This window comes from Bactrocera dorsalis, chromosome 4 (genome assembly GCF_023373825.1).
Source record: "Bactrocera dorsalis isolate Fly_Bdor chromosome 4, ASM2337382v1, whole genome shotgun sequence".
In the NCBI taxonomy this organism is placed as follows: Eukaryota; Metazoa; Arthropoda; class Insecta; order Diptera; family Tephritidae; genus Bactrocera; species Bactrocera dorsalis.
This window is the reverse complement of record NC_064306.1, coordinates 15,853,556-15,879,594: the sequence shown is the minus strand read 5'-3', so window position 1 is coordinate 15,879,594 and position 26,039 is coordinate 15,853,556.

Genomic DNA, 26,039 nt, shown 5'->3' with positions numbered 1-26,039 from the left:
AACTGGCCTGGCGATTTCCAAGCACCATCTCCTTCAATTTTTCAATATTTTCATCAATTGAAGAGATCAAAGTTCGACCAGAAAGAGGCAAATCTTCAACGATCTCTTGACCATCTTTGCAGGCATTGCATCAGTCGTAGGCATATGTCTTTGATAAAACTAAATCACCATAAGCCTTTTTAAACATTCGCAAAGATTTTGCACACGAAAATTGCAACGCATTACTGAGGTGTACGGACTTAAGCAGCTGCTGTCAACAAACTGGTGGACAGATCGCGCTCATATTTTTCATAGTCATTAAAGATAATACACATGAAAGGAACTACTACAGTAGAAGACATTTTTAATACCGTTATGAATTGCGCTGCTGATAAGGGCTTAGACTGGAGCAAAGTGCATAATGTGGGGCCACTGATGGTGCTAAATCAATGACGGGGCACAAAACCGGGTTTATAGGCAGGCTTAAAAGCAAATTTAGTCTAGCAAAGTCTAAAGATTTCTTTGCGGTACATTGCTTGGTACGTCAGGAAGCCCTATGTGCTAAGTCGTTATCTTTATGACATGTAATGGATGTTGTCGTTAAATGTGTAAATTTAGTAAGATCTCATGGCCTCAATCATAGTCAGCTTAAAGAATTTTTTGAAAGTATGGAGTGTGATTATGTGGAACTACCTTATTACACAGAAACACGATGGCTGAGTCATGGGAAAACACTTTCAAGATTTTACGATTTGAGGTTATCAGTTTCGAACTTTCTGGTAATGTAATGTGTACATCGTAAACGTAAATATATACCTATTAAAATATTTTGATTTTATTCTATAGGAATTCAAAAATAAACCATTTGAAATATTGAACTATCCAAATTGGATAGCGAGCCTTTTTAGCTGATATTACGGAACATCTTAATGATTTAAGGGACACACCTAGTGTGACAGCGTAAAAAAGGCATTTTTTGGGATAAAAAAAAAAACTAGTCAATCAATCGTTTTAAAATTTTTAGGGTATATTTATACATGTTTTAAGAATACACAAAAAAAATTGAAAGAAAATATTAAATATTTTTGAAATGACAAGCGATCTCCGGCGGCGCCAAAAAAAATGTCCTCCACTGCTGCCATGATTGCAGCCTTCTCTGTTGATGAAATCTAAAAAAAAAATTCTCGTTAAACTAAAACATATTGTCTGTACGATGACTGACGGGCAAATAAAAAAATCAAAAATTGACAATATGGCGGCGCACATAGGTTTCTGCTAGGGCATACTGCGGCTAAAAATATAAGGAGTTGTCGCAGGACAATGACATTTGGTACATCATTGTTTTGGATGCCAATCAAGAAAAAAATGAAAAAATTTTTTTAAAAAATTTTATTTTACGCCCACCTCCCATATAAGGTGAAACTTAATTTTTGACCTACAGCACTGATTTTTGGTACATAGCACTTTTATGACATTATATATGTGGTGGTTAAATTTCAATAATATCCGCCACTTTTACGCCCACCTCCCCATACAACAAATTCTCTTTTATCAAGTCTCTTTTAGCAGCTTTTTTACATATTCGTGACATTCTGACATTGTTTTTTTCAAGGGGGCAATTTGGGGCAGCTGAATTTTTTTTATCGTTTAGCTGAGTGACTTCAGGCTTTAATTCGGTATATGTATGTCGACAGCGGTAGACAGCGCTAAAAAGATTGCACCACTTTGAATTTGAGGAACATGAAATTTTGACGTCCAAAAATTATGTTGTTCACAAAATTTTATGCATTATTTTTTTCAATGGATTTTGATGCAAATTTTTCTTGTGATACAGAGGATAAATGAAAAATAATAACAAAGTTGAGTTTCAATAGTTGTTTTATTGTATCAATGATTTGACTTTTGAGTAAATTTTTTGCTAATTTGATGTTTCTCTACATTCACCAACTTTGGGTATTTCTGGACAAAAAACTAATGCAGATAGAATCCTAATACTTTGGGAAAATAATGTATAGATAGTTGGTAACAAACTGTGAAATTTTCATTCAAATCAGACAACATGAAATTTTTGAATTTCGGCCACAGATATCCCAATGTGCGGCGTTTTAAAAAAAATAGCAGGCCAAAATTCGATTTTTTGATGAGATCAATTTGAAATTCGATCGATTTGAAATTTTAGTATGTTATTTTTAAATGTATAACCTATCGAAAAATGAAAAAAAAGGTTTTACAACTTTTTTTTCCATTTATTTATTTTCTTTTTTTTCTGAACCATCAACATCTCAAGAATATTGTGTTAAAGTTTTAGGTCATTCGGTGTACAAAACTTTGAATCGATTTTCCCAAATATGTCATTTTTATAGTCGGTGACCCGTCTACAGAAAAAAATACTGCATCGATCGTTTTGAAATTTTGTACAAATATTCCACATATATATAGCTCTTGAATGACGTCGAGTTTTTCCAAAAATTTTAATTACTAACAATTTTACAATAACAAATAGGTTGATTTTTTCGTCTAAAATCGTCATTTTGGCTTGAAAATTGTACCAAAAATTGAAAAATTGAAAAAAAAAACTCGACGTCAATTGAAAGATAAACTAGGAAAGCATTTTAATTTTTTGGTTTCAGATGATCCAGTGATGCTGGAACTTCTTTTCGAGGTGCTTGCAGAGATCGACGATAAATCCGTTATTCCTCGCTATTTTTCGATAAAACTTGTTTTAAGTATCCTTCGAATGTTGTACTTTCATATAATAATAAGTACAATAAACCTACAGCAATAATTTTTTCTAAAAAAATTCATGAAAAAAGGTCTTTTTTCGACGAAACAAAGCTTACCAAACCCCAACCCCAACCAGATTTGTATTAAGTGAATTTGATTATTGTATTTTTAATGGTTTAAAAGTTATGTACATTAAACCACACATTATATGAAAATTACGGAGAGGCCAACAAACGGACAAAAATTTGTTTCGAATGTATAATTGCTAACCTGCACACTAACTGCCGGTTAACTAGAGCTGCATTTAACATATATGACAAATAAATTACAAGTTGGACAAATTAAAATTATCCTGCAATCTATTATAAATAATGAGGGAATATCAAAAAAGCTAGAATATTGTTTAACAAAAAGCTATTTCGAAGCGAAAACTGTTACCTAGCGGATTAACTGTTAGTTAAATTTGTATTTACCTTCAACTGTTTCAGTTAAGAAAAAAAGAATTGCAGTAGACATAAATTTAAAAAAAGGTCGAAAAGTCTGCCGATGATTCTTTTTCTACTTCCTTTTTAAAAATTGGATAAAAAATATCAATTTCAGTAGAACAACACTCTTTGTTACTGTTAATCGCATTATTTCGACATTTATATGTCTCATTATATTATTATGTAACTTTTTTTACATCAAAATACATATGAAAAAAAAAACCTTTTTATATTTTTGTCACAATAATTTTTCACCCCTATTTTTTGGTATAGGGTGTCCGGTAGAGAACAACAAAAAGTATCGATTTCACTTACAAAGTATCCTAAAGTGGATAAGCCACCTTTGCTGTTGAAAAAATGCTCACCTCAGAATACTTCAATTTATCCCTCAATTTATCCCTCAATTTCTTTTCGCATACAGAAACTTCAAATTTAATGGGGAATATTTTTTATCAATCGAAAGACATAATTTGGCATTTGTTTTTTGAAGATTATCTTTTTCAAATGTTGGCCGCGGCTACTGCTCATATGGTGCATCCATTGAGTGAAATTAACGATGACGAATGTCACGCGTGATTTTTTCCTCCAAAGCCAAAATAGAAGCGGGATTGTCCGCATAGACTTTACATTGTACAAGTACATATCCACTAAGTCCCTGGACCGGCCCAAAACGTGAAGTGTTCTCTCAATAAATCCATTGATTGGTGATCTGTGTGGGTAGTGACGCCGTCTAGTTGAAACCAAATGTCGTCGAGATCACGAGCTTCAATTTCGGACATCAAATAGTCGGTTATCACGCCGCGATAATGATCGCCATTGTCGGTTATGTTCTCACCCGTATTATTTTTGAAGAAATATAGACCGTTGATTCCACTGGCCCAAAAACCACATCAAACCGTTGTTTTTTCTGCTAATTTTCGCCGGTAGCCGCAATTTTTTTAAATAGATTTTCCGTTCCGATTTCGCATAAACAATACATTTATTGAGAGAATTTACTAGCCGCTCTTCAAAATGAAGGATTTAAGGGTGCTTTACCCAAACTCTTCTCTTACTTCTCTTCACAAATTATTGAAGAGTAATGTAGTCTAACAACGATCTACAGGATGTAAGGTAAATGCCCTCTGGGAAGCACCTACTGAAGCAGTTGCGGTATTTGGGTTTGTAGATGTATGGGTGAGTGTGTGTGTGTCTGCGGTGGAACGTGGTAGTAAACGGAGTTGAAGACCCTTAACACCTGGCGCATCTACGCTTACATATGTATCTAGATACATAAACATCTGTTACACACTACTGCACAACGATCCTGCTGAGGGCCGATTCGACTGTTGTAGTTTTTGTAAACGACTAGTTCTAATCACGCATACAAATATACTTGACATACCTGCATACACCCACATCGAGATAACTGCTACCCAGATTGCAGTTGACAATAACACATTTATGATCTTGTGCTCTTACTAAAGCATATGCGGCAGCACATATGACTTGCAAGCTACGCGACGATGCATTGGGGTTGTGTCCATCAACGCCTTCGTGCAGCATGAAGGGTGCATATTTAAATTAGCATTGACCCTTTTGTCGGGTGAAGAGCTCGGCTCAATCTTATGCCTTTCAGCATGTTCACTTATTTATCCATTCAACGCTTTTCCCTTTCCAACAAATGCTTACCATTCTGATATGCCGCCACTGAGGCACGTTGCATGTACTCGTAGCATGATTGCACTGTAGCTGATCTCTATATTAATGGAAAAGAGCGTAGATGCGATGATCTGTGAATGTATGAAACCTCACATTTGCAAGTACATATTTACTACATAGATAGGTATATATACCATACGTACATGCTTGCATTTAAGGTCAGTCGATTAGGCGCGCAAATAGAATTTTTAATGCAAATTCTAACTGTATAACTTTGTGCTAAATAAATTGGGGAGGACACATAATTGCTTAGGGATTACGTTCGTTTTATTCATGCATAATATTCCACCGACAATAAACTATTCGAAACCAAATACTTATATTGAGTACATTGAGGGCAATAGCATAATTCGCTAAGTAAACTCAGTGACACTAGAAATAAGTTGTTGGAATTGACCAGTAGAATATCAGACAGCCCTAGAAACGTTATAGTCGCATAAAAAACGCATTTTTTTAAACAAAATTAAATTTTTTGAACAATCCATCGATTATGAATATCTTTCCACATTTGTAACACTCAGAACCTTTATTTCCAAAACTCGTAACGTCGACTTATCAAATGTTGTCATCGTCCACGCCTCTGGACCATATAGCAGGGCGGGAATAATGAGTGATTTATAGAGTTTGGTTTTTGTTCGTCGAAATTTTTCAATTGTCTACTCAGTCCAAAGTAACAAGTAGATTTATTCTGTGTTGGATTTCGAGGAGATTATTGTTGGTGTTAAAACTGGGTCCAAGATAAACGATAGAATTATCTACGACGAAGTTATGACTGTCAACAGTGACGTGTGAGCCTAGTCGCGAGTGCGGCGACTGTTTTTTTTTTTAATGACTGGAGATATTTCGTCTTGTCCACGTTCACTACCAGATCCATTTCCTTCGCTTATTGTCCCATTCTGGAGAATGCAGAACTAACGGCGCGGTTGTTGAGGCCAGTAATATCAATAGCTCGGCCGACAATCCATCGGACACCGTCGCTTTTTTTGTTCTTCAGGCCGGTGCCGGACGATTGGTCAATCGGGTTCGCATACTACTGGCGTTATGCTTTCATTGCCATTCATCAGGCTGGAGAAGTTTTCCTCCATAATTTTAGTATGATCTGGGCATCAGTCACTAGATCATCTCTTGGGGTTCAAGAGTATAAGTCGGCTTTGAAACCTGTGTTCTGTTAGTCGTCGCATCTTTTCGTAGAATTTTCGACCATTACCCCTGTCGGCCAGCTTGTCAAGCTCTTCGTACTCACGCATTTCGGACTCTCTCTGATTTTGTGGTCGATTGTAACGTTGCAAGGTAGGCACTCTGTTTCTCTCCTAAGCGAAAAGGCACTCCTCATCGTATCAGCTATTCTTTTGCCTTTCCGAAAACTCATGGTTTCGTTTGCAGCTGTACGTAAGGATATGTACACATCTTACAATTTGAATATACTCGTACATATCTACAAATTTCTTCACCTCTCCAATTTTCGTACAGTGAGTAAGCTTTGAGAGAGTGAAAAGTTAAAATTCTTGCCCTTTTGGATGCTAGTAATGTTTGCTACATGTTAAAGTTAGAAAAAGCAAAACAAGAATATATTTTAAAGTTAATAAAGGTTATTTTTTCGAGTTTCCAATGTTAAATTAGTGACCTATAAAAAGTCTATAGAAAAAAATTTAAAGATCTTCATATCTATTTTTTGGAAAACTACGCTTAACACAGTTATTGGGCTTAATTAAATTTTTTATTGCACAACAATAAAAAACGCATTTTAAAAAGCACCACAAAGTTACGAAATAATTAATTTAATTAGCATTAAGCAGCTCCTTATAGATCTTATACATTGTTTGTCCGAGGAAAATTCCTGAACTACTAAACCGAATTTTGCAAAATTTAGTACATTGTGTTCAGTATGATCCAACTTAAGATATATGTACATACTATACTTTATATCCCAATAACGTCAAAAGTAAAAACACTTCCTCAGCTCCCCATTCGTTTAGTTATCTCCGTGACTTTAAATATATGTCAAGGCCAAATAATGTCCGCTCGAGGTTTACAATTGGAAAATCTCTATTTTTTGAATGTGCAACTTTTTGTTGCAGGTAGGTTCATGTATGTGAAATTTTCTCCGAAGGATGAAAATACCTACGCGGATGATTTCTCTAGCTAACTAGATAGGTGGAAAGAAGCGGTCTAGGTGTCAATCCAAATAAAACTGAACTAGTTCGTTTACTAGGAGGTATAAAATGCCGGATGCACTCCTTTTCTGTTGTTGTTGTCGTTTTAACGGTTATAAGTCCCCGTTAGGATGGTAACGTCCTGTTTCGACGGGGTTGGACTAAAGGAAAAGAGGTGTTACATGAGTGGGGTTGGGGTTGCAAAAGTGGTGGCTAGTGTCAAGCGGAGACTCGTAGGAGTTTAACCTGCTACAGTATCCAGAACGAAGTTGCGCTAGGGTCACTCGCGTTTCTCGCGGGAACTCGAGCTCTTCGTCTGCGATGGGTGGTGATTTGACTCCAAGAATGCCATTCACTAGAAGGAGTCGGTGAAGGTGTTGATAGTTCCCCTGTGAATGGCGGTCAGTACCTGTCGGAAGTTAGTTTCTGTCGAAGTCCGGTTGGCATACTGTTCAATGTCGTCGACATAGTTGAGGAAAGATCTCTTGATATTTCTACGAGGCGGTTCCGCTCCAAGCAGGTGGCTGCAGGGGTGATTTCTACGAAAACATCCTAGCAAGAACTGCTTGGAGAGGAGTTCATTATGTTCCTTAACTGGGAGCATAAGCGTCTCACTATGTAGATGTTCGATGGGAGACATCAAGAGGCATTCTTTCGTGCTCCGGAGTGCGGTGTTCTAGCAGGTCTAAAGTTTGCTCATCTGCATACCACTGCATCCAGGCGACCATATAGGTGCGGCGTAGTTGAGGACCGGCCGGCCGATTGCCTTTTAAGTTGCCAACAATGTTTCTTTGTTTTTTCCCCATGTGCTGCCGGCTAGCGACTTGAGGATTTTGTTGTTCTGTATCTTGGCGACAATCGCGGTCGTATGAGGAGTGAAGGAGCATAGACTGTCAAATATTACACCTAAAATCTTACGACAGTCGGAATTTTGACGCCACCGACTGCAATATTAAGCTCAGGCCTATACTCCTTCGTCCAGTTCGTAAATATGATCGCTCTGGATTTGGTGGTGGAAAGTGTTAGGTTCCGTGCAGACAGGAAACGAATTGGGGACACTCAGTTTCACCCTCGAAATGGTGAGGTACTTGCGTCTCATTCTTGATAGAAAGCTATCATGGAAGCCCAATGTTGAGGAGAGGGTGAGGAAGTCTATTGGAGAACGGTGGTGATTCTCACTAAAAGTTGGGCTTCAGCTTTATGAAACTGCAGCTAAACCAATACTGGGCTATCGGTCAAGCCACACTCGCTAAACATCTAGAAGGTGTTCAACAAGTGACTCGCACTGGCACAGTGGAGTATTACGTATAACACCAACGATGACACTTAATGCCATTCTACAAATCATACAGTACCCGTGGACATAACCGGCAAATGAATCACTGTGAAAGTTGCTATCAGACTACGGGAAACCGGACGTATTAAATGTCCCGTAGAGAGACATTTAGAAATCCTCTCTCAATTCGAGGCGCTTTTTAGACATGGTACGGTCTTTGCATATGCAGGAGTTTTGGATATCACAATGTACAGGCGTCTCTATCTTTCCACCTGGGATTATTCATAGTCTCACGAAAAATCAACATATTTACCTAACTTAACCTAAACCCTAGCCAAAGCAACGTGTGGCCGGGATCTTCTAGATATTTACTAGTCAATTTTTTACATTTTTTAACCGAAAGTTCGCCTTGTTTTTCACTCTCCGCATTACAAATACAAATTTACACACACACCTTAATACAGTTGTTGTGGTCACTAGATACTTAAAAGCCCACAAAGCACCAGTGAAAGTTTGCATACGAAATTCGCCCTTTTACGACTCTGTAATTAATTCTTAACTTAACATTTGCGTGCAACTTTACTTAGTAAGCAGTAGTCCTAAGTAAAAGAGGGCCAAACGTCAGCTACGGATTAGGACAAGACGCGCATAGCGGTAATTTGCAGGGATTGCCTGCTTGGATGATCTGCGGACGTTTATAAGTGTGCTACCCCAACTTTACGAAAGGTTTTGAAATTACGTTGTTGTTGGTAGTTATACATGCACTTTTGAGAAGTCCTTTCGAGTGGTATAATATAGGTATGTATATACATAAGTATGTATGTATATAATATAGTATATGTAAATGTTTTGTGAGTGCATGAAAATTCACAAATTTACTCCAGCTTTTCACAGCAACCTTTGCGCGTCCTTTTACCCATCATAACATGTATATTTGTATATGTATATCCATAAATACATTTATAGTGGCGCATGTTTATTTGTAAATATTTGTACCTATATTTGTACGTATGTTTGAGCGCCACTATAAGTATAAGGTCCTTCAGCTGGTAAGCAGGTTATCTGCTTTCATTTCCATTTGAGTGGTTGTTGCCGTGATTGTTTGTATTGTTGTTGTAATGTATACACCCCATGTTTCTGGCGGCAGCATAAGGAGGGTTATTTTCATTTCGGTTAAAATTTCCAAAGCCTGAAATTCTCCACATAAGTGAATTCAGGGAAAACAAAAGTTTTATAAAGAGAAACTAAAAAACAAAAAAACAAAGTATATTCTCCTCATTCCCTTAACAAGTACTATATATATATGTACGTATCGGCGTGTTGTTATTGCACTAGTCTTTTTGCTTCACAACCTGATAAATACCTAAACGCGCACATACAACCAAGCGTACACTACTTCTCTCTCGTTATAATTCTTGTAGTTGTACTCTACAGTTTTTGCTGGAAAAACCACATAATTTGAAACTCGCACTGCATTGCACGCCTAATAAAAACCAACCAACTAGTTATGCCCGAGTTCAATGTTCTGACGCGTTAACGCACGGTCGCTGTGGCAGCAATTGGCTCTGCACCCCATCCCTATTACTGGCATACATACATACAAGTTGGTCCTTTGTTCCATCGCATCAGTACAGCACTAAAACCAGAACAGTGTCAGGTGGCAGGTGGTATTCACTGGCTGTCGTCCTCAACCGTTTGCCGTAGCTATCACTATGACGTTATCATCGGTGTTCTCCCGTCCATTCGGCTCTATAGAATTCATTTCCTGCTATAATAGGTGCGCACTCGTTTGCCAACCGACATATACGGCTTTTGGGTTGCAGGATAATAAACAATGCGATGTTGCGTTGTCGGTTTTTATCTCCGTTGCTGGGGCGAGGGCGTAAGCGCAGCGTTGAGGTATTTAAGTCCAGTCGTACGCTGGCGGTATGTAGACTTCGTCTGTTGCACCTTTCGTTGAATTTGTTTACAGGAATTTAGTGCGCTGCGGAGCCACTGTTGCTTTCAGAGTCAGCGCCGTTAGTGCCGTCAGCGCCGGCTTTCATCTATTTCACCACTTTACGTCGTCCGCCATACTTACCTTCCCGGTAAATTTGGTTTTGTTTGTCATTTTTCTACTACTTACATACAGTTCTGCGTGCTTTATTTTCCCTTTTGATGCTCTTTCCTTTGCTTGTAGAAATATCCTCCACAGCTCGCAGCTGAGCCTTCGCTCATCGTGTAAGGCGGTCCTTGTGATTTGCGGCACATTTTTCGTTTTTATTGCTTTTTATTTCTCTACACTTCACATTTTTTTTATATTTTGGCTTTGCTGTAATTTCTTCTTGCTCACCTAAAGTTATCCTTCGTCCTGATACGCTAATATTTCCTAACTTGTTTACTTTGTAGCGTGCCGTTGTGTGTGCGCTCGTGTTCATGGGAACATAACGATTTCACATAGCGATAAGCCAACAACAAATTAATTTAATCATTAAGGATTTTTTCAAAGCTTGAATTTAATGTTTCGCGTGTGCGCTGGTTTCATGTCCAACAGCTCCGCCAGTGCTGAGCGCTCCGTGATGATGCGTGTAATTAAATGATGAACCTCGTAAATCTGTGATTAATTTCTTGGCGTAAATTCGCTTGAAAACTAATTTTTTTATACCTCTTGGCAAACTTTATTTCTTTATTTTCAAGCTTTTTTGACGAGTGTATTGAGCCCATTGAAGTTTACCACGAAAGCAAACTTTTTTCTATGCTCACGTGATGGCAGTGAGTAACGAGTTCGTCAGCATTTGCGTTTTGAGAACTTAATCCGCGCTGAATTAAAAGCCTTTTCACAGAATTTTCTGAATTAATGAAGATCGAACCGCAGCCAAGTTCGCTCGTTTTGTGTTATTAATCGTGCTGATACCTCTTCTCCAGTGGAGAGTTCTTTTTACCATGTGCTCTCACTTCCTGGATAGAAAAGTTTTGAGCTGGTTAAGTATGTAGATATTAAGCTAACTTTACTGTATCCATGGTGTGTATCCGAGAATTGTGGTTTCTTTGGGCACGGATCAATAAGCTAAGATCATAGCAGCTTTTCAAGGTGATTACTTTCTTATTAACGCTAATGACGACAACTTTAAACCATTGTTGAACTAGAAGACATTTAAGATAATGTTGTCCTAATACAAACGCTGACTTGCAGCGAACTAATGGAGACTCGACTTGCTCATAATGGCGGTGCCTACAGCGTGAAAAGAGAACAATTTGGCTCATAGAAAATAACGAAAAATCTGATCAATTTATAGTGCTTAACGACTCAGTAACGCATGATACCTTTTTGTAAGATTAAGCACACCTAATTTAGAACATAACGTCCCGTCTCAGAAATTAATTGGCGTTTTGGGAACCACAGTTCCTTAAGAGTCGAAATATTAATTTATACGATTTTCAATTATTATAAGATTTCACCTAATTTTGACACCCTATAAAACGGTAGCCAAAGAATACGTGTATGAAGTAACTTCTAGATGTCTTAATTTTTACCAAAGTTATCGCTTTCACAGACAGACAGACTATCAATCGGAACTCATCGCGTCTCTTCATCCATATCATTTATTTATATAACGCTCGATATCTATTTGATTTGTTTAAGGTGTGTAGCAACTTGGTGCGTGAATGTAAAAATCGCATACTGAGAATTGAAAAAATATCTTCTCTAAAATGTCGCCTGCCTGGTCTTCTTCTTCTTTACTGGTGTAGACACCGCTTCCGCGGTTATAGCAGCAGCAGCATCGTGCCAGTCGTTCGTTTATATAACTGAAATTTGGCGAAGGGATCACAGTAACATGGGGCACATCTGGACTAAGATTACTCCCCGTGCTCTAATAGGTTTAATATACATACATACCTCCTAAAATGCTTAAGTCAAAATGACGGAATTCACTCAAGATGAATCCTAAAAAAGTCCTTACCGACAGTGTGAAAATGATAAGATCGGGTAAAAACTTGACCTATCCCCTATAGAACTAATATCAGAATTTTCAAAAATCCGGCTGAATTTAATCCATATAAAGTAGAAATGGTATGTGAGGTGCCCTAATGAAACCCAGAGAATATTGGCGAAAATAGAAAAAATCGATTGAGGACGATTTAGTATACTTTTGGATTTGACTGTAATCACGATTTCTTCTAACAAAAGGGTTGTCTTATTTCGTTACAATTTTAACATTACCAACAAGTGGAAGTATTTAGGCGAGTGTGACATTTGTATGATTTTATAATTTTCACCGAATACTACATCCCAAATCGTTTGAGATGGTTAATCATCTCAAAAACCCCATCGAGAACCATTCCAAAATCAAATTCCCTCTCAAATCAAATGCCTTGCTGTATGAATTTGATTTAAAAGTGAAATGATTTTCGTTCAATTATGCCGCCGGCGGCCTGGCAGAAAATTTGATACAAAAATCCATTCAATTTTCCCTAACTACCTCAGAGGATGGGAAGTCGAAATGCGGAAAAATACGGTCAACGACAAAGATGCAATGAAAACAAACTGCGCCAGATTAATTTGTTGACGATATGCGGCAGTAGCCACGGCATTGAGAACAAGCCACAATCAAAGATGGAGAGACGGAAAGGCGAAATCAACAGGAGCAACCACTTTGGCATTCGTACAAGGGTACTGTCGCGATCCTCATACAGTCAAACGTCGTCAGCTCGTTATTTACAACTACTGCGACAACAAAAAAACAACAGTAACCGTGTGATGAAGCGTCGTCATCACCAACACGATTACCACCACCATAGTCGGCTGCTTAGACAGGATGGCCTGTAGTTAAACTATTGCTTGCAGCTGCTGTAACAAGTTGCTACAACAACAACGGCAACGTACAGCAGGCAAATCATGTTCACAGTGTTCGTGTATAATCACGAATGCCAACGTTGTAATAATGATAATTTCAAATGAAATTGAATCCTTTCATGCCTTATTCCAGCCACCGACAACCAACTATCAGCAACCAGCGCGCGCCGTAGCCTTTGAACGACCGACTTTGCTTTAGAGCGTAAGGCCAAACAGATGGTTGAATGGACGGAGAGAGCCCAGAGACCAACAGAGTAAAAGGCAAGGGGACTAACGGACCATCAGAACGATTGGCACAAATAATTTGGCAAGTGAGCCGTCGTAGTGAGCTCAACAGTTAGACTGTGCGGGGTGAGTTGTGAGAGTTGATGTATGGCGGTCTGACCCACTTACTGCTAATTTAATTCGAAAATTCACTGCGACAAAGATGTAATTTTTTATGCTCATTTTCCTGCTATTTTTATTTACTTACAAAAGAAATTACAAGTTTGCGAAAATGGGCAGTTTGGCAGAAGTAGCTCAAACGAATTAAAATGGACAAAAAAATCATGAGGGCCATCAGGGTTGGCTTCAAAACGGCCAGAAGGGTGTGAGTGCTGCAAAGCTGGCAAATAAAGAAAGAAGATGGAGTGGATGGAATGTCTTTGTAAATAGGCAGTCGAAACGAAGGGTATTAGGTATAGGAGAGTTTACATAAACCAGTTTATTTGAAGAACCTTAATGAAGCGACTGCATGAGTATCAGAGAGGAAAGTAAAGACAATGAGTACGGTGAATATGCTTTTACCTGCATAAGAAGAATAGAAAAAATTTCAAATATTCTAAAAACACTTTTATATAAACTGAAATTATAATAGTTACTATAACTGTAGAGATATTTTTTTATCGCATAACCCACATACTTTATTTGATTGCATAGAGATATATGGTATGTATATCGCAAAATAAATCATGGATATTGGATAATTACAAACTCATAAGCTCTGCTTGACAGAATTGAAAAAAAGCAGATACGTTTACTCAGATATCTTAAAACGAAAAAAGCATTTCACTGTCACTCAAGAATTGTTTCTTCCTCGAACTCATTTGTTCCTAAGCATGCTCATAAGATGAGCTAAGAACAAAGGATTTTGGGCTGCTATCATAGACGTAACATTTAATTTTTTCTGTAAGCACTATTTGGCAGACAATGGCAATCTACCGATCTAATTTTTGTCATGAAAAATGTTTTCGTTTGTGTAGTCGACTATGTAATTACCTAACAAAGTCTAACGAAAAGCTAATACGACAAAAATCGGCATCTAACTATTCAGCCTCTCCAGACTACATAATATTTTATTAAGATAACCTGATTCGTTGTACTGTCATTATATGTAAGTGCTATTCTTAGACATTTTCACTCTTTTTAAAACCTTCTTGTGCTAAAACCTTCTCTTCAGTGCCTCTTTCGTCTTCTTTAACTCTCTTCAATGCATTCATCCATCTCCATTTTCTTGCACTTACCAATACATATCCGTTCATACGTACATTAAACTTGGCAAACCCATTTGTTGGCCCTAAGTATAGTATGTCGTAGTCATTATTGTCGACCAAGTGGTGGTCTCAATTGAATTATTCCTTCCTGCAACGCATTGACTTCTGCATGTAACAGTCATGTTGCTTAGCTCGGCATTCTTGCTGGCGACGCTGTATTAACGCTTTCCACGGCCAACGAGGCATATGTCTGGAACTGATTCTGAGTCTACTTTAATAGCGTTGCAATTGAATGCAATGAATTGCCAACATATACAATGTACCGCGACAACCCATACAACAAGAAAGTATAAAGTGTGTGTATGTGTTCGAGGATATTAACGCATACCACGTAGTCGACGTGTCTAGTCAGTCACTCACGTACACACGCGCTAGTTACACTGACTTTATTTTGCCATAAATATATAATTTGCCTTCCGAAAGATATGCGCTTGCTTGTTTGTAGTGCCCTTCCTTTGTAAACTCACTGTCCAACATTGGCCGTCTGAGAGTTTCATGTTCCTTACCGTTTCTCCGCTCACTCCCATTGCTTCGGAGCCGCAAATATTTATTCTCCTTCGCACTGATGACGCTCCAAGGCTTCCAGCCCTGAATGCCAGCTGACACCACTTTTAAAGAACTTCTTCGCTTTGAACTTGCAATTGCGCTTCCTTACAAATGGATGTCATTCTGTGATACCATATTTCCACTTGTGACATTTCTTATATTTTCTCCAACTTTTTTTTGGAGTTCAAGTCATACTCATTTGTAGAACTTCGCGCAGTTGGAAGCGAAGCAACTTTTCCTGATGTGCGTTAGCGTTCCTGCATATACGTGTGTCTTTCAAGGTTTCAAATGGTTTCTTGGTTGTTGGAAAGCACAAAGGGTACAGATTTTGTGACAAGGTGGAATACATATAAGTCGTGATCCTGTTTCTGAATATGCCTATCTATAGTGTAAAACTACAATATGCGCCAACTACCATGGGATAAGCCTCCTCAACATCGCATATAAGGTTCTATCGAGCGTATAGTGTGAAAGATTAAAGACCACCGTCAACAAAATGATTGGACTTTATTTTGCCATAAATATATAATTTGCCGATTGAGGCGAAAGTTTCAAAGCCCCCGACGGTCCAATTCTGATAGGCTGACTCAGCTTAGGTATGACTTTAGTTGTGCGGATAAGGAATATAAAGAAATGAAAGTGAAGGATAAAGAGGAAGACTGGAGAAGCTTCGTTAGGGAATAAGAACGACCGCTGGGGTTAGGTCTATAGGATCTGCCGAGGTTGTAGGAGGGAGGATGTCACCTCTTTTCGCGTTGGTGACACTCTGTTATCATCGTGAAGAGAGTGTGCGGGGGTTCTGTTAGGTGCGTTCTTTCCAATGTCGGAGTTGCAGGTACCTCAAGTACAAGAAGTACCTGTCCCTCTTTAGAGGCACTGAAGTTGGGGTACGCCTTTGGCCTGGTTAGCTCTAAACGGTCCTCTGGTTTTGATGGTTTGAACGAAGAGATGTATAAAAGCTTGCGGAAGTTCATTGCGGAATACCTGGAGGCCATGAATAATAAGCGCGTTTCGGGAGAGGGCTGTCCGGAAATTATTCTTTGGCGGAGTTATTTTTCGAACAGAAAGGCCTTGTTCGGCATGAACAGGAGTGTGAAGATTTGCTCGTGGCTGCCCGTAGGGTTCCATCTGTGGTCCATATATTTGGAAACTTACGATGGACACTCTGTTTGGGCAACTCGAGTCACTGTGTAGGTGTTGTCGTATGCGGATGACCTTCTTCTTATGGTCGAAGTCCGCTCACGGTCTGAGCCAGAGTGGATGGGAGGACATCTCTTACAGATTGTTAATACTTGGGGTGTAGGTGTGGCGGTTGACATATCGAGGGAGAAAACGGTGGCAATGCTGCTTAAGGGCAGATTGTCGGCGGTTCGTCCACCGATTGTCCGTGTGAATGGGGTCAGCATCAGATATGTGACGCAAGTCAAATATCTGGGTCTCTGCATGAATTTTTGCATTAGAGGCACCTATCTGATAGGTCGGGTTGTTTTTGTGGGGCGGGGGTAGAGCATGTATTGACAGAATGCCTGATGTACTTGGACATTAGGGGTCTGGGTGGTATGGGGATTAGCTGGACTGGTGGACGATTAGATGTTAGTGATGAGATCTCCACTAGTCGGAATACCGAACAGTAAAGATCGTTTGCGCGTGAGTTGTTTAAGCGGCGAAGGCGTTTAGCTGGGAATTAGGGTTAGATTTTGGATAAGTGGTGTGTGTATGTGATGTGTGAAGGGGGTCCAACCACTGGTCACCAGTCCAGAGCTGTATGGAAGCTCAACTGGTAGCAGCTTCAGCTACGAGGTCGACTGGAGACTTAATTCTGGTACCACGGGGAGCAGGAGCCTTTGGAGTTCGCTCCAGCGTGCTCATGCGGACCGGCCCTCGGGGAGTATTGTGGCGGTTATGGTTAAAACCAAATGCGGGAAGAACTGATTTTGTCAGTTGAATATGGAGCTGCATTGCAACCAGGTGCCGGACCCAAAGCAAAGCAAGGGTTTTAGATGGGCCTTGAACCCTACCAAGGTGGTTAGTGTGTCCATTCCACACTGCCAATTGGTACTAAAAATGCCTAGCTTTAACACATTGATTTCAATCCGCTATGTTTTTGAGCGCCATGGAGTAAGGCTGTCATGAGCAGGTACCCACGTTAAACACACTAACGTTACCTAGAGGATCTTAAGTCGTGAGCTGCTTGAGCCATATATACTATAAAAGAAACATTTCTGGCCACTCCCAAATAAATGGAAATCAGAGAACTTTCTTCACTTGTGTAAACTTCTACATATGACTCAAACCTCCTCAAGTCTAGAGCTAAGGACTGATTAAATAGCTGCAAGAATATTATTTTTGGCCTTTTATAGAGCTAGCTCTAAAAATGGGTCTACTTATAACAATATTTACCGCAGCTGTATGCTAGATGGGAATAAGAAAATTGTTTTCCACTTGCTCTGTGTATGCACCGTTCTATCATAAGTTCTACACAGAATACTTGGAATCCATCGGGCACTCAACCTTGAATTGGAGTCTAAAAAAGCATAACGGATATATGTAGTTTCATTGAGAGCAACGAGTGTATCAAAATGGCTCATCCAGAAATCCGAAATTCAAATAAGTTGACGGCTTAACTATTTAATTTTAGCAATCTGTCTTCTTCTTCTTCTTCTTTACTGGTGTAGACACCGCTTACGCGATTATAGCCGAGTTAACAACAGCGCGCCAGTCGTTTCTTCTTTTCGCTAAGTGGCGCCAATTGGATATTCCAAGCGAAACCAGGCCCTTCTTCACTTGGTCCTTCCAACGGAGTGGAGGTCTTCCTCTTCCTCTGCTTCTCCCGGCGGGTACTGCGTCGAATACTTTCAGAGCTGGAGTGTTTCCGTCCATTCGGATAAGATGACCTAGCCAGCGTAGCCGCTGTCTTTTAATTCGCTGAACTATGTCAATGTGGTCGTATATCTCATACAGCTCATCGAATGCGATGTTCGCCGAGGCCAACGCGCAAAGGACCATAAATCTTTCGCAGAACTTTTCTCTCGAAAACTCACAACGTCTACTCATCAGTTGTTGTCATCGTCCAAGCCTCTGCACCATACAGCAGGATGGGAATTACAAGTGACTTATAGAGTTTGGTTTTAGCAAACTGTCAATACTTTAAAATCTCTCTTAGAGATTGTCTTTAAGATCACAGTCTCCTAATTTTGACACTACTTTAATCAAGGAAAGGAAAGGCACTATTTGGGACGACGGAGTTCTCCTCCATAAAGGTTCCTACATCTGAACGTTTTTTCTGGCACGTTTTCAAATCAATTCAGCTCGTTGTGTTCCATAGGTTTGAGGTAATCGTAGTCAAATTCACAGTTTCAATTTAATTCTAGCTACGTCATATTAATTTGGCATTAGCGCCAATAAGTTTTAAAGCCTACAAGTAGACAGACAAAAGAATTTAATCGCTCAAAGTCAATTACAGCCGCACGTTGAGACTGTGTTGGTATGTTTGTACGCCATAAAAGTCATTTAAGTCCATAAAAATTTTACTGGTCGCATTGTGCACGTCGTTGAGCGGGCGTTGTGACAAACCGACATGTGTATTTATACAAATTTACACACATAAACATTTCCATTAGCATTCAGCCATAGTGGCAGCTGTGTAGAGTCCTTTGTGATTGACTGTGCGCCAAACCGACCAGTTACTGCCTCAGTCAGACTTCCGCTAGCACCCAAACTCGCTTCCTGCTCCACAACAGTCAGTGTCGAGAGTGCCGAGTGCCTGACGCCTGAGGGCTGATAGTACCGGTTTGCTGTATGTTTTTGCCACGTTCATTTTTGCTGCTGTTGTTGCTATTATAAGTATGTATGTATTTGTATTGCCTGCGCTGACGCTGTTTTTGTGGTTCCACTTTCAATGTGTTTTCGCGCTCATTGGTCCTCGTAAGGTTCATGTCTACTTTGCCTTTGCGTTTTCATTTTCAACAAACACTCTCAATACATACAAATACATACATATATGTACATATGTATGTGTGGCATTATACATTTCATTTTGTACTTCTGGCTTTCGTTTTATGCATTTTTCCTGCTATCGTTTATTTATCTATTTTTCCGTCCTTTACTTTCAATGAAAATCAATAAACGTATATACTTTTATGTGCGCTGCCCCGCGTCTCTCGTCGCATCATCACGCGCTCAGCGCCATTGTCGACGATTTGCGCTCAGTCGGCAAGTGAATATGCTAGTAGGTCTGTCGGCACGGTTCTGGCTGTTGATGCTGTTGTTGTTGCTTTAGTCTGTGCTTTCATTTTCTTTTGTGGTTTCGCGTGTGCAGGTTTCTGCCGTCATTGTTCACCGGTGTACTGCATGCAGGACTTTATGTCCTTACACATAGTCATATTTTGTGCAAACAAAGCCATAGATTATATTGCCATGGAGCGCCAAGGAGGGCAAAGCGGCGCACATGGCAGCACATATGTACGTACGTACAGTACTTAACTTGCATGTATATTTATGTGTACGCACCATGTTGAGGCATCCATCAAGCGCACACACAGTCAAGCTAACGGATACAGCAATGACAGTAGCGAATTATGACCACATCCGGATTTTAGCCAAACGGATTTGCTCCAAAAATCTACTTTTCCTTAGACATACCATTGCTTTGCTTAGCGGGGCATGTTCTATCATATCTATTGTTGCACATACATACATACATATATGTAGTATATAAATTTGCAGAACATATAAAGTACTTCTTTAGCCGTGTTCATACTATAATATTTGGTCTCTGGAATGATATGTAATTTTACCAACAACTTTAAGGAGTTTATTCTTTCATACAATTACTAGCAAGTGCTGTATCAAACGCTATCGATCTGTAAAAGTATATCTAATCTTGAACCACCGCAGTCTAAATTATACCAATGAAGAATTTACTCCAGGAGACTAACTAACTTTCGTTAATCAGAAATTTATAGTACGCCATAACTAAGCCGCAAATTAAGACACAATCTGGTAATTTAGTACAGCGAATGACATTAGAAAGGACACAATTTGTTTAAAAATAGTTAAAAAGTGGTTGGGGATCCGCACTCATCGAAGAGACCACTTTACCTTTGTTAAACAAATTCGCTCAAGTAAAATCTTCTTGGAGGCTCTGTTTGTCCTGTGATGTGTATGTGAAAATCTTAAAGAAATTTAATGAAAGTAATAGTGAACCTCTGGTTGAACTCACATCTTTTATATCGGTCCATATGTAAGATCGCTTAGCAAAATTTAGCGAAAGTATAATTTTGGATATATTATAATTAAATACCGAAAATGATAATTGGATATTCGTGGATATTGATTCACGAATTACCTTAGCCTCCTTATAATATATATGATGATTTTCATTAGTACCTAGTAAACAGTCTGCTGTTGTTGTTGTAGAATTCTGCCGAGTTGACAGTCTTTGTCTGGATAAAAAATCCGTGTCCCTTCCGGTTACATGGAGCCGCCTGTCGTGGGAATGGTAGTACGAATTCAACCCAAACCTCCTAATATGTAACGGTGAGACTGATTAAAGCTACTTACTGTCAGTAAGGCTTTTTTCCCTAGTTGTTACCGTTCTAAGTGGTCATTGCTCTATCGATGCTCATGCAGTAGAATTAAGAATCTAAATGTATGGCAGTTCTATAAGCTGTTTGGAAGAAGATGAAGTAGAAACATTTCGACACTTCATTCTTGACTGCTCGCTTGTGCGATATTAAGACTTAATCGCCATGAAACAAATAGCATTCCAAGTGCGATTTCAATCTTCAGTAACAAACATAGAACCTAACCATTACCCAACTAAGTAGATAGGCTTACATTTGCAGCATTATAACAAGATAAAAGCATTCAGCAAATGCGTACTGAAATCTGGAGTTTACAACTTTCTAAATATTTTATTTAGAAGGTCGTGATATTTTGGTATCTAATTGACAAGCCAATGCCAGATATGGTGTTAACACTTTGGTGGAAATCCAATTTGGTGCTATAAAGGGTATAACTGAAAAATTTTAGGTTCACCTAAGTTTTAGCTTTACATGTATTTAGAAATTATTAATATATAGTAACCGTAAAAATTACTTATAATCGGGGTACCTTATATATTTCTGGCCTAATAATGAAAATAGGAATATTTATCAACGAAAATGAAATGTTTTTTTTTTCTCGTCTTGGAAGACCCGCACGGTTGATTCCTGTTTTGTTTCGGGCTCATACGCATAGATCCATGATTCGTCGCCTGTGACGATCTTATAAACGTCTTTTGAAGCACCGCTATCGTATTTTTTCAGCATTTCTTTACACCAATCCACACGAGCCTTTTTTTGAGCGATTGTCAAATTGTGCGGGATCCAACGAGAACAAACCTTTTTTACGGCCAGGTGTTCATGCAATATCGAATGTATGCTGGTGGGAGAAGTGCATAGGCATGCCTCTATCTGAAGGTATGTTACATGACGGTCTTGCATTATCAGTTCACGTACGGCATCGATGTTTTCTGGCACAACGGCTGTTTTTGGACGACCTTCACGGAATTCGTCTTTGAGCGAACGTCGGCCACGATTGAATTCGTTGTAACAGTTTTTCACAGTGCTATAGGATGGTGCTTCATAGCCATACAAAGATTTTAGTTCATCGATGCACTCTTGTCGTGATAATCCACGTCGAAAGTTGTGAAAAATGATCGCACGAAAATGTTCACGAGTTAATTCCATTTTTTGGCCGAGATTAATTTTTTAATTCCCTGTAAATAAAACAATTCACGATTAAATGACAAAACGTTCTGAGTGATGTTATGCTAAAAAATGTCAAACTTTCCAATGGAAATGTCAGATTGCACCTGGCAACACTTAGTGTTGCCATATATATAATACTTTTAAAGCTTCTATTATAATATCAACCTGAGTAAATCCAAAATTTTGTACGTGTTTGCTTTGAAAGGACTTTCAAATGCTTCCAAATGTTATGCATTCCACCACCGACTTTTCGCTCTGTAGTATGCCCAGATTAATGCGCCTTCTGCTCCAACCCACCTCGGAATCAATGATACTGATTTTATGTGTGTCTTTTTTAGCATCACAAACGGTCTGTGGAATGTTGTATCGAGCAAAAGCGGAATTTATTATCATTCCTCTGCTCTATATGGGGTTTTATGTCAATGATTTGAGTTCTCGTGTTTTCGCTCAGTCCTTTGTAGTAATAGATTTTTTTATATTCTCACGTCAATGAAATTTGTTCCTCTTTGTTTATTGCTCTGTATGTGTGTGTGTGAGTTTTCGCGGAGCTCTAAGTAGGATAGTAAGCTACAATAGATTTTGGGCTCACAGAATAAACGCATGATGTAAGGACTTATGAGTGATGATGATGACACAATTGTGTGATTTATTCTGTCATAAAAATTTACGGGCATATCCTCTATCGGTGGAGTTTTACAATAAAGGGTGTACATGTCAGGAAACAAGTGAATTGCAACATATACTCATAGACACCTACACGCTTATGTTAAAATAGGTGAATCTCTTTAGATGGTACATTTTTATAGCCGCATTTATTTAAGTATATTCATATAAATTTCAATATTTGACAGAGTCTTCGTATGATTACATAAAAAAACTTACGTCAAAGAGGATTTTCATTTTCAACACATTCACGTTTGGCTTAACTTAACTTCATTTTAATTTTCAAGAGAGCACAGGAAGCTTTTAAGACCACTATAAATACCTAGGGATACAAGTTTTACTTTCTTAACACTTTTTGAAAAACTGCTGGATACTTTATATTAAAAGTGAGGTGAAATTAATAAAAAATGCTTTATTTTTTCGATTTGTCACCGAAGATTTTATGTCACTGAAATACATCCATTCTCTTTCAAATATATTCCATATGCAAGATTCCAATTATAGTAATAGCCGTAAAATATATACCGTGTCAATCGGTTGAAGGCTAAGTATTCGCGGAGATAATGTTCTAACGTTTTACCGTTATCTGCATACTCTGATATATCCTGCTTTCTAAATGAAATATTTTTCCCAATTTATTTTGTCCCTCCTCTATCCACTACCACAAAACAAATTTGTGGCACTGATCTGAAGACGCCTTATATCATGTATTCCTTTGAAAGAGCTAAGCGGTCTTGGGCAACAGACTGAGTACTTTAATGATCACAATTAATTGACTTATGTTTTTTTTCCAGTACAAAATGCTAGAGATTTCGATTCATAATTGTATTACAATTTACATGAGGAAATATGTTATTCCTTTTAAGAAAAAATATTAAACAATTAATTTGTGAAAATTGTCTAAAAATTATTTAAATTCCTAATGACCATTTAAAATATTCAAGAAACCTTGACATTTCCTTTTCTCATTACTGTTTTTGTTTACTTTATGCTCAAGTACTTAGTTCTTTTTCAATTTTTCAAGCTTTTCACATATTTTTTAAAAAATGTATTAAACGACTGGTTTTATCGAAAAACTTCCTAAGAAAGTTAAGTTTCAGACAAAAAAGGTTTATGCGATCATGTCATAAAAGTGCATTGTTTCGGACATAAGTATAAAGCTCGTATTTTTAGAAAATTTTTTATTTTCAACATAAAAAATATTAAAAGAAACACTCATATATGTATATACAATGTCATTTGATTACTTTAATTTTCTTTTTCACAAGTTCTTAATCAAAAACTTCCATCTAACCATTAACAGAAAGCCCAACCGTATCAAACGTTGAAGCAGATCTCTAAATAATTTATAGCCAATACAAACTAATATTCACATAACCGTCAATTACCTTCGATATAAGAACATATTTACTCAAGCACACACGAAGTCTGGTTTTGAAACACAATCCAGCATTTCCAAATATTGAAACGCTCACCAAACTCGTAGATATGAATTGTCAATTAATCCTTTGCTGCACTCATTGATTTTCAGTCATTTTGCAATTCAATTGGAATACCGTTGAAGCACTTTACAGGTGATGATTTTTCCAACATTTTGTGAGTTTTAACTGTCATTCAGTGCAAATACGGCTGTCAACTATTCAATCAAATTTGAATGTTGGGAGCATCGATGTTCAAACAAATAATCGAGTGAACAAAAGAATAATTTAAAGATGCTGATGACGTCGATAGACGGCTTGGTAGTAAATCAATTAAAAACTTCGATTACCATTACGAGGGTGAATGAGTACCACTTATTGCTAGAATATTATTTTGGCATGTATATACTATAAGTATGTACATACATATGTATGTATGTAACGACTTGTGTGCATTAAGGTGCGTATTTACTAAACAAACTGGCCTTCTTAACGTTGAGCAATAACTTCGGCTCTTCTAAAAATCCAAGCGCAGATCTGATATATCAACCAAGAGAAATAATTTTGTGGACGCTGCCGTCCATTTGAAGCGGAATCTTTACTGAGCAGAATCAGTTAATTCAAGTCCAAAATCTTATGGGTGAAATTTTAATATTGTTCGCTGCAGGCACAATGTTTATGTATATGAGATTTAACTTATTCATCTTTTTTGCGGGACGCATTTTTAAAAATATTAATTAAGTTATGGGCACTCGTCTCGATTATGTTTACGTTTTATTCTATTTAGATAAAATTAGTACAAAGGGTTTGGCGTTCGTATATGTCAGTTTTTTTTATGACCTAATAAAATGTTTTCCTTATCTTGATGTTTTTTCGCTTAGTTGTAACATTTTGGCAAAAACGTAGTTTAACATAACTCGCGAACCACTTGTCCGATTTTGATGAAACAAATTTAGAAAAATTAAGAATTACAGTTTCTCTAATCTGTTTCTATACCGTCTTCCTATATGTGCAACACTTTCGAAATTAAAAATGAATATATGAAGGGAAAAAAGTATTTTTTTCCTAAAAATTTATTTAGAGAAACTGTAATTCTTAATTTTTCTTTTTTTTAATTTTTTTTTTTTGGAGAAACTCTAATTCTTAATTTTTCTAAATTTGTTTAATTTATTTGGTCTCGGCTCTCTTTTGGCTCGATATTCGCTCGATTGATCGGTTGTTTCTGGGTCGTAAGCATAGATCCAAGTCTCATCGCCAGTTATAATGCATTTCATGACACCCTGGTAGTCGGAAAGCATCGTTTCACACACTTCAACGCGACGCCTTTTTTCAAAAAAATTCAATGTTTTCGGTACCAGTCGAGATTTGACGCGCTTGCCCAAAATATCCTTCAAGATGGTATTGGCTGAGCCTTTCGATATGCCAACCTCATCAGCAAGGTCTCTAATTGTTAATCGACGGTTTTTCAACACCAAATCTTTGATTTGTTGAACGTGTGCTTCGTCGGTTGAGGTTGATGGTCGCCCTGGACGCTCTTCGTGTTCGACGCGTTCACGGCCGGCTTGGAACTCACTATACCACTTGTAAACATTTTTTTTTTAGACATAGCCTCATCACCAAAGGCTTTCTGCACCATCCTCAACGTATCCGCAGCAGAAAATTGATTCCGTAAAAAAAATTGAATGCAAATTCTTTGCTCCACAAATTTAGATGTCGCAAAAAACGGAAAACTCACTTTTAGCAGCTCACTAAACGACACGTATCTCAAGCACTAATGAATATTTTGACATGAAATTTGACATAAATATGACTGACTGTACTACCAACCTAAAAAAAAAAAAATAATAATCCAAATCCTTCGACGCGCGCAGTTTCAATTCAAGTGTCACCTTATTTTTTGGGCGAAGTAGTAAGTTGGAAGAAACTCTATTTCTATGTTATGTGGCTTGATTTTATTTATGGCAAGAAGCAAGACAATT